Genomic DNA, 10,564 nt, shown 5'->3' with positions numbered 1-10,564 from the left:
TATAGTATATTGGTGTAATTGTTGTCTTTTATTATTGATTTCTTACTGGGCCTAATTTCTAAATTAAACTTGATCACAGGTATGTATGTATGGGAGAAAACGGAGTGTACCCAGGTTCGGTGCTATCCACAGTTTCGTGGGGGTCTGGGAGGGGATCCCCCATGGATCGGGGGGACTACTGTATGTCTTGCTTCCTCCCTTCACAACGCCTATTTGAGTGCCTGTTTTATCATGTGACATGTACGTGTACGGAACTTATAAAACATGAATACGCACACACTGGAGGTCGGTGTTCAAAACGTCCTTACTGAGGAAACAGGGCTATGGAAAAGGTTTGGAGACCACTGGGGGCCAAGCTGGCCACAAAGAGAAGCAAAGATGGAGAAGAAAGGGCACTTTGAGAGAATTGGAAAATGTCAGGAGGTTGGAGGTTCTTTGGATGCTGACCAAGGTCAGTCAAGGTCAGGGCAGTTGGCAAGTGAGAGAGATGGCCGTAAGGCGGGCCGCAGACACTGCTCGCGCTCGCGGCTGCGTGCACAGTGCCGAGCACAGGGGCTGGCACACAGCGGGCGCTCAAGGAGTGTTTTCTGAGGGGCTGAGTCTTGCTGGGAGGAGTTCAGGTGGGGAAGGCAGAGCAGAGCGAGGCGGAGCTGATGCGGGAAAGAGCATACCTGAGCAGAGGTCGCCAGCCCCTGGGCGACGAACGCATTCATGACCCCATCAGGCAGGAGGCAGGCGGCTTTTACCAGCAGGTTCCGGGCTTCTGGATTTCACAGGCGAAAATTTAGCAGGCTAGGGGCGCCTGCCCAGCTCAGTCGGTAGAGCATGTGACTCTTGATCTCGGGGTCGTGAGTTCGAGTCCCACGTTGGGTGTAGCGATTACTTAATGATAAAATCGTTGGGGGCACCTGGGTGGCTCAGTCCATTAAGCATCTGCCTTTGGCTCAGGTCAAGATCTCAGGGTCCTGGGATCGAGCCCCACGTCAGGCTCTCTGCTCAGTGGGGAGACTGCTTCTCCCTCTCCCTCTGTCTGCTGCTCCCCCTGCTTGTGCTCTCTCTCTCTGTGTTGAATAAATAAATAGAATCTTAAAAAAAATAGACACTTCTGAAAAAAATAAAATAAAATCTTTAAAACCAAAATTCAGTGGTCTACGTTGAGCTGCTACTCACCCCCCCCCCTTTCCTGGCAAGCAAAAACACGAAGAAGAAGGAGAAACTCCGGACTACTGTGATAATGAGAAAGAGACCCTTTGTAAGAAAGGGCACTATTTTACTCTATAGGAAAGATGTGATCACAGAATAAACTTCAGTCCTTTCAACCGAGTGGGGGTTTCTTCGTGGAAGCGTCATTACACTGCCTTGTCTCCACTGAGAGACAGGCTTCGGGACCGGGAGGGCAGAGACATTGGCCGTTCTTGTTACCAAAGGGCTGCTGGAGGGAGTCTGAAGTCTCGCTCTGGAAGGGGAGTGGGACAGGGTCTTGCCATCCAAAATCTGCTCCCTCCAGGGCTGGTTCCCCGGTCCCCGGAGGAAGAATGAGGAGACAGGTAGCTGCCGTTCTGACGCCCTCATCTGCAGGTGCTGTGTCGTGAGAACCCGTGAGGTTTGGCTCTCTCACCCGTGAACCCTTCTTCTCGGTCTCCCCTCCTGACGCTCTTCAGCCCGCTGACAGCGCCCGTGCACGGCCACTCCTGACCCCCACATTCAGCTCAGCGCTGCGACCGAGGGCATCTCCTGTCTGCTAGGAATTTACAGTCAAGCCAGGAAGATGAAAACCACGTTGCCCTGGGGGGGCAACGAGAGGATAGAATGGGAGGCCACTGATTGTCGTTCCAAGTCTGCTGTGAGCGGTCAACACCATCTGAGCAGCTCCAGCGCCTGGCTCGGCCCTTGCTGGCACTTCATAAATGCTGAATGAATGAATGAGAACAGGAGCAGTCTTTGAGGAGAAGGTAAACGGTGGGCCGAGCCTTTAAGAATGGGTGAGATCAGTACAAGAGTGGAAGATGAGGTGTTCGGAAGGGTAGGGGAGGAGGGAGCGACGTGAACATCGTCAATCAAGGACATCCAGTCAACAAGTATTTGTTGAGCCCCTACTATGTGTCGGGCATTGGATAGAACAGATCCAATGGTCAAAAATACAAGTAAACAAACACTTAAGGTTATTGCGAATGGTACTCAAAGTGTTCAGAGAGTGCCAGGGGAGGGCTGGGGGTTACTGTAGAGAGGGTGGTCCCAGAGAAGACGTCCCCAGGAGGGGACATCTGTCCCACAATCTGGAGGAGGAATGTTTCAAGCGGAAGGAACAGCAGGAAAGAGCTTGGTTTTGCCATCAGCTTGACGTTGTTGTGGTGGTTGACTCAGAGAAAGTCAGGGAAGGCTCACGGAGATGAACCAATGTGATTAGACCACGAGTGTTGGGACTAGCCAGACAGAAACACGCCAAGAGAATTTAGCTGATACAGCTGTGAAACCTGGGAGATTTGCACTCAGGAGTCTTCAGGAACAAACTGAAAGGTAAGTGTGGTTAGCAGAATAATGCTCCCGCACCTGTGTTCCCGTCCAAATCCCCAGAAATTGTCACTATGGCTTTTTATACGGCAAAGGAGGATTAAAACAGCAGGTGGAATTAAGACCGCTAACCAGGTGACCCTGAAGTGGGAGATCTCAGCTGTCCCAGCAGGCCCGGTGTGTTCATTGGGAAGAGGCAGAACCAGAGAGATGGCAGCCTGAGACTCAGTCCCATCTCGTTGGCTTTGAAGATGGCAGAAGGAGCCATGAGCAGGGGAATGTGGGTGGCTTCTAGAAGCTGGAAAGGCAAGTCCAGAAAGGAGTACAGCCCCGCTGACACCTTGATGTTAGCGGAGACCCAGCTCGGACTTCTGTCCCTCCACAATGGTAAGATGATATATCTGTCTTATTTTAATCCCCAAAGTCTGTGATGATTTGCTCAGGCAGCCACAGCAAGCTGATAAAGAATATAGAAATGGGAAGAGGCTAGGAGACCTCCGAGAAGCATGACAGAAAAAGCCCCGACTGCCTTGATCAGGCTGTTGGTAGAAATCCGAATGTGAATATTTCATTGTTCTCTGGGGAGCCAGGCGGTGCAGCCAACGGGAAAAGACAGGTAAGTTGCCCCCCAAGGGAGAGACCAGCATGATTCAAGGTCACCGAGAACAGACTCCCGGCCCAGAGTGGTATAGCGGCTCCTTTCAGCATGAAAGGGGGTAGAGAGCCACGAGAGGCAGCCCTTGCCACATGTCCTCCCCCCCCCCCCCCCCCCCCCCCCCNAAAGCTGGGCACGCCTGCAGGCCGGGGCCAGGGCCACGTCTGCTGCCGGCAGAACACAGGAGCCCACGCAGAGCCTGAAACACGGAAAGCTATTCCCCTGCAGCGTAGTAAGCCAGCACAGGCCATCGGCCCCTGGATGTCCTGGCAAGGAGGTGTCCAGGGCTCAGGGCCCACCCTTAGGCAGCCGAGCTAGCAGGGGCCAAAGATTGTGCCTTTCCTAACGGTTAATGACTCCAGGACTCAGAAGCAACGAGAGGCGTAGCAGAGAACACACAGCCCTTTAGAGAACACCTAGACTATCGTGAGCAGACCATCAGGGGACATAAGGACTCAGGCCCCCTCTTCCCCGGGGTGCGTCCTCAGCGCACCTGACCTGCACGCACCGCTGTGTTCTGCTTGGGTCACTTTGTATAACGTCTACAACGTGTTCACAATTCTCCTTGGAAACAGCAGCCTGGCCTCCAGTCAGGTGATTTGTCATAGTTTATTCAATCATGCTTCTTTTTTTCTTCTTTTTTAAAGATTTTGTTTTTAAGTCATCTCTACACCCCACGTGGGGCTGGAATTCACAATCCGGAGACCAAGGGTTGCACACTCTATCGACTGAGCCAGCCAGGCACCCCCCCGAGCCAGCCAGGCACTCTCCCTGCTCTTTTTTTAGCTAATAGAGTAATTCTGACATGAACCTTTGTTCAATATTTTAATGGCTTATTTAATATTACTAAGCGTCATTAGATATAAATAGGCTGTGTTTTTAAAAAGAATATATTTACTTTGTTCTCTCCTCCAAATGGACAATTAGTCCAGATCCGTAAGAAGAAGCACAGACAGAGAAATAACGCAGGAGAAGCGTAACACACCCGGGCGCTCAGGCCCGCCTTGGTTTCCAGGACTCCTCTTTCCAGGGACAAGGGTGCAGGGTGCTTTTGTCCTCCGTGGTGCACCCGGGAGCTTCTTGTTCGGGGCTTGGCAGAGGCCAAGACAAAATTCATGCTGTGTAGGAGTCTTATCTTATCAGTCAACATGTCCAAGGAAAATGTGCTCTCTTAGCAGCGTCCAGAGGCCAGAAGGGTAATAAAGCCACATGGGCCCAGGGGAGAAACGGCTGCTCCTACAAGCTCTCGGTGCCGGTCAGGACCCAGGGGTCGCTTCGGAAGCAGAGCGCACCTGTTTCTCACCTGAACGGGGATGGAGAGAAAAGAGACAGGCACTTCTCCGTCCACTCCACCAAGGAGGGGTAAGTGCTGAGACTACTGTCACTGTTACTGTCCCATGGGAAGAGGGGACCCATGGGGGAAGGGGAAGGCTCTGGAATGCTTCTAGCAAGGAGAGGCCAGTACTGCTCCTGCCTTGCCTGGGGGGGTGTGGCCAGCCCCGGGAGAGCAGTGGGGGGAAGCAGCGTCCCCTAACGTCCCAGCTCAGACACGGGACGGGGGTTGAGTCCAGAGCTAGTGAAGTGTGGGAGGCTGGGGCACATCAGAGATGCCGCCTTCCCCCCAGCCCCTGCCCCTGCCGGGTGCAGTTCTCCCCCACACCCCCACCCCGACCCCTGAAGGTGCCTCATCTTGCCCTTGGCTGCCGGGCTGGCTTCCGGATGCGCCAGGAAGACAGCTGATGGGGATGGTGGGGGCTCAGGGGTGCCGTTAGGCAAGCAGAGGGCTGGGGGATGGTCCAAGGGCTGTGGCTCCAGACCAGCTGCTTTTTTGGAGCTATGGGAGGCAGCCACAGCCCCTGCCCCAATTCAGCCACCTCTGCCTAAGACCCTGGCCCTGGGCCAGCCCCCGTGAGCAGTCCTGGGTGTTGTGGCCAGCAGGAAAGTATGATCGCCTTGGTTTTTCTGAAGGCCTGTCCTGAGGTAAAAGACAAGTCGAGTGTGTCCTTCAGGGCCTTGGTTTGTCGCTCCCTCCTTCCAGAACGTTCTTTCCCCAAAAGCTCACAGTCTGCTTCATCTCTTCCATTCAGCTCTCAGCCCAAAGTCTCCTCCTCAGAGGCACAGTCCCTGTCCACCCTACCGAAGCTGGCTGCTCAGCCCCCACTGGTTCCAAGCCCATTGCCCGGTCTTATTGTCCTCATGACATTATTGTTATTTGGATTTCTCATATGTGTGCAATTTGGGGGGGTCCCTTTACTAGAATGGAATCTCCGAGAGGGCAGCACGCTGCTGGACCTTTGTCCTTGAAGCAGCCCCCACTTGGTCCAGGGCCAGACACACAGGAAACGCATAGACAGGTCTTCCAGGAGGGAATGAGTGTATGGGCAGCTATCCCCACCCCCCAGCCATCTGCCGCCTCCAGCTGGGCTCAGCCTGGGTTCCCCTGCTCTCCATTTCCAGGGGCCAAGAGCGACCCCCCAGAGTCCCTGACCATAGCCCTGTCTCCTGCAGAGTCTCCAGCCCGTGCTGGTGCTGCTGACCCTGAGCACAGCCTTTGGCTTGGCCTTCCAGGATAGTTAAAACATCGCCATGGTCAAGACGCCCAACAAGGCAGGCACAAGGCAGGTGGGAGGCTGCTGCTATCTTTCTTCCCCTGGTGCTCCCCTGGATGCCCGCCTCTGGAGACCAGGGGATGATTCGAGTTGTTTCTCCCTGGAGCGTCATCCTTTCCAGGCATATTGGGACAGTGAGGTGGGGGAGAAATAGACCTGAGTTCCCTGCCTGTGGCCTTGAGACTTCACGCCACTGCCCTTCCCCTGGGAAAGCCACTTACAGACGGCAAAGAGAATGGGGTCAAGGACTGAACCGTGGAGTTTCAGGCTCCTCCCTGAACCATAGAGCATCTAGGGATTGGGACTGGGGTGAAGGGAAGCAAAGGAAAAGGTAAGAGGGTCCTTGTTGGGTGGAGAAGATCCCGAGGGCAGAGTGTCCCCAAGACCTAGTAAGACATATGAGTCAGGAGGGAGGGACAGCCCCTGCTGATAAGTCAAGATGAGGACCAAGAACTGACCATGGCTGTGACCTCATGGAGGGCATGCATGACCTTGACAAGAGCAGCAGTGGTGAGAGCTGGAGGCAAAAGCTTGACTGGAGTGGGTTCAAGGGACAGTGGGTGGGATGGAGGACAGACAGCAAGGACAGGCAGCTATTTGCAGGAGTTTTATTGCACGAGGGAGCAACAGATGAAGCTCAGTGAAGGGGGATGAGGGAGTCATGTCAGGTTTTATAGGGCGGCAGTCTTGTTTGCGTACTGAGAGGAAGGAGGCAATAAAAAAGGAAGGAGCAGTGATGCAGGACACACAGGGGACAACTGCAGGGAGAAAGTCCCAGAAAGAGGTAGGACAGGACCCACGGTCTATTGCCATTCATTTGGGTATATGAGTTCTGCCGTACTTTTATGATGTCATTCGTTTATAGCTGTATTTTATTCACAGCTGCTTTATAGGAGGCACCGCATTAGTTGCTCATGACGTGTGTTAATATCCCTACAATGATCTTTTCTCGGTCATGAAGGTGCCATCACCATATCACACGGCATGCTCGCGAATTCTCTATTAAATATAGATTGTCTCTGTGACCGATGAGGAAACTAAGGCTCATAGAGGTGGGATCATTTGCCCAAAATCACACAATTAGTGACAATATTTCTTTTTTTTTTTGGAAGCATGATTTCTTTTTTTTTTTTTTTAAGATTTTATTAAAAGAGGTGGGGGAGGGTAGGAGGAGAGCGAGAGCGAGAATCCCAAGCAGACTTCCCAATGAGTGTGGAACCCGATGTGGGGCTCAATCTCACAACCCTGAGATCACGACCTGAGCCAAAAACAAGAGTCGGATACTCAACCCACTGAGCCACCTAGACGTCCCTAACAGTGACTTTTTAGCAACGTTTTGTGCAGTCTGGTTCCTCATCTCACCCCACACTACAGTAGGCTTTTTTACTCTCATGTAACAGCAGAGAATCCATTGTGTCCTAGGGGTAATGGCAGAAACACCCTTTAGGACAATGGCAAGGGGCAGCTGGGAACGTTACATCGTCACGTCTCATGAGATGCCCAGGTTCTTGGCTGAGCTGGAGCAATGTTTTCCAGGTCTTAACGCCATTATGAGGTTTCATTATAAAACCTACTCGGAGAGACACAGAACATTTGTGGACAAGATCCTCATTCCGCTCCCGTGGTCTTGCACTCTGCCCGTGTTTCCTCTCGGTGGCTTGCTGGGGTCGCTGACAGTGGGCCTGCCGGTTGACAGGTGCAGCAGATAAGGAAGAGGCGTGTTACCCTCACTGAAACCACATGTCTCTAAACGACTGTGCCTGTGGTGGGGAGTTGCTGTGATCTTGGAAATCAAGAGGCCCGAAGTCTAGTCCCACTTGGCCAGAGACACCTTGTCCTGGAAGCAAGCCCCTGAATTTCTCGGGATTTCTTCCCATGTCCACTGCACAGAACAGCATTCCCTCCATCAGCCCCCTCATGCAGGCGGCACAGCCCTGGAGAGCAGAGTGCTTGACGGCGCGTGGCCTGTGCCTGGCCAGTGCTTCCAGCAGGCGCTCAATACGTGCTTGTTGATTGGGTTTAATTCCCAGCCAGGTGACCCCGGGCTCCAAGCTGTAACAGCCGCAGCCCCTCCCTGGGCGGCCTTGCAGCATTGTTGTTCTGAGGTTTGGGGTTCAGGCTGAGTCACTGCACATGCCCGGGTCTCGTGCCTCGTGTGAGAATCGAGATTAGTTGTTTGTACTTTGCTTGGTTAACACGGTGATCTCCATGCCTAAGCCCGGGAGCCGCAAGGACGGGACTCTGCAGATAGGGAAGGGTGCCTTGGTCAAGGTTCCCGGAAGGAAGGGCGTGAGCCCAGATCTCAGGGGAGGCACCATGGCATTCCCTTTGGCCAGATTCCACTCTTTGTTTTTGTTTTTCTCAATATTTTCTTTTTAAGTAATCTCTGTTCCCAATGTGGGGCTCCAACCCACAACGGCAAGATCAAGATCACAGACTCTACCGACCGAGGCAGCCAAGCACCTCTAGACCCCACTCTTTGAAGTTCACAATTACACTTGGACTTGATGCACCAAGGTTGGCAATTAGTAGGAGGGAGTGAAAAGCCCTCTGAAGAAAACTGACGTTTAAAAAACCATAGCCATTCAATTTTCACACATAAAAGAAAGCATTGCCAATTGAAAATTAATTCTTAGTTAAAGCAGGACCATAGAACCTCTTCTTCTAAGTACTTGATTAACAATCCGCCGTATGTGGTATATTCGAATGCAGAAAACACGCAGCGTATTGTAATGACTCCATAACCCAGGCTTCTTTGTCATTCGGACTGTGCCATTCTCAGCTTCACCAAGAGTGACTGAGCTGTTCTAGAAGCCCAGGCTTGGCCGCCGCTCCCTTGCCTGAACCCCACAGTCCCAGAACTTGGGACCTCGGTGATGGTCTCATCACTGCCCTCATTTTACAGATGAGGACCTGGAGCCCAGGAGGGGCGCTGGAGCCAGCCTTGTCCACATGGGGTCTGGACAGCCCTGAGCTAAGCTGCAGCTTTCTGGCCCTCGGGAAGGGCTGGAGGTGGGGCAGGCATGTGTGGGCTGTTGGTTCTCCTTGGGCCCCGGGGCTGGCTGATCACCTGCTCTCAGAGTTGGGGCTCTGGTGGCAGTTCTCTCAGGGGTGTGGCCACCCACGTGGCTGAGAACACCAGCATGCGTACCTGGCGAGCCCTCAGCGTTGCCTAGCAGGGGGTTTGCTTAGAACTCCTATGGCTACCTGTCAGGAGGGCTTTCTGGGTTTCTGTTTGGAGACACCCACACACACACCCCCGCTCCTGGCAGCAGAGCTCCCCCCTCCCCCCTGCCGCTGACTGACTCAGCACACCTGTGTCCCTCGGGGTCCTGACGGTTCTCAAAGGCGGATGGGGAGCAGGGAGACCACAAAGGGTGGCGCAGAGCCCACAGCCGTCCCACAGCCGGCGCTCTCTCTCCCTTCCTGACCTCCTTTGGCAAGACCTGGGTCAAAGTTGGCAGGGTGGGGTCAGCAAGGCTGCCATTGTTGCCAGTCAGCCTGGGGCGTGGAGTGGGCTGGAAGGGAGCATTGGAACCCCGGGGGCGGGCAGGGTCCATCAGCACAGTTCTCTGTTTTCAGAGACCCTCCCTCTCCTTCACTGACTCGTGGTTGTCCAGCCTTGAGAGGGGTCCATCTAGTCCAACTCTGTATCACATCTGCTGTGGGAACCCCGTTTGGCATTCCTGACGATCTTCCTCTAGGCTAGGCTCTCTTGAATACCACCAGTGACGGGAGACTCCCTATCTGCTGAGGCAGCCATTCCTTTCTCTTCCTGTTGTTTCCAGTCAGCGCCAACTATCACCCTGCTCCCATACCCACCCCACCCTACCCCAGCTCACGCCAAAGCTCCCTGCATGGAACTTCCGCCCACTGGTCCTTGCTTCCTCGTCCCTGCCGGCCATCAGCCTCTGTCGGCCCATTCCCGGCACCCCCGTGATGGCTGGCCTGGAGAACCTCATGTCAGGGGAGCGTCCTCCACCCCAGTGCCCTGCCCAGTGGGGAGACCGCTTCTCCCTCTGCCCCTCCCCTGGCTTGTGTTCTCTCTCACTGTCAAATAAAGTTTAAAAAAAAAAAAAAAGAACACGGTGGGGTTGTTTTGTTTTGTTCATAAACATTTTCAAATTCCCCGAATTCCACACAGATTCCTGTACGGGTAGATCCGCCACCACGGGACTTTGAAGAGACCCCGAACCAGTAGGTGGTCAGTGAAAGGCCAGGAGCGGTAAGGATTCCCGAGCAGCTGACCTTCAGCACGTATCTGGGAGGGGGCTGCCTGCACCCTCACAGCCGCGGCGGCTCATCTTTTTTCCTAGAGACACAACGCCTGCTCAGCAGGGTTAACTGGCTCCGCCTGGTCCCCATCCTGGCTTCCAGGGGTTCCCCGATCCCTGGCAGTGCCCCGTACCCCAGACCTTCAGAAGGGGCTCCCACAACCACAGTGCTGGGCCTGCCGTGTCGCTCCCGACCTGACCTCTGGTCACATAGCACGTGTGCCATTTCCAGTCATAATGTTGGGAACAAGATGCATCTTCCTTTCCTTTAGGGCTCACACCTTTAAATCATATGCTTATGAAGAAAAACGATGCTCTCCCTGCAAAGTGAAGTAATAAATATCTTTTTTAAATTGTAATGATTTTCTCCAATTTTAAACGTGGAGCCCTTTTGTGGCTGGGTCTCGGGCAGCCCCATCCTGGCAAGGACTCAGTCCCTGCTGCCTTTGGCTCTCATGGGCGGGGGGCGGGGGGATGCAGAATGCGGGGGGCGAGTGACTTTGAGAGAGGGAGTC

This window comes from Ailuropoda melanoleuca, chromosome 11 (genome assembly GCF_002007445.2).
Source record: "Ailuropoda melanoleuca isolate Jingjing chromosome 11, ASM200744v2, whole genome shotgun sequence".
In the NCBI taxonomy this organism is placed as follows: domain Eukaryota; kingdom Metazoa; phylum Chordata; class Mammalia; order Carnivora; family Ursidae; genus Ailuropoda; species Ailuropoda melanoleuca.
This window is presented reverse-complemented; position numbering follows the sequence as displayed.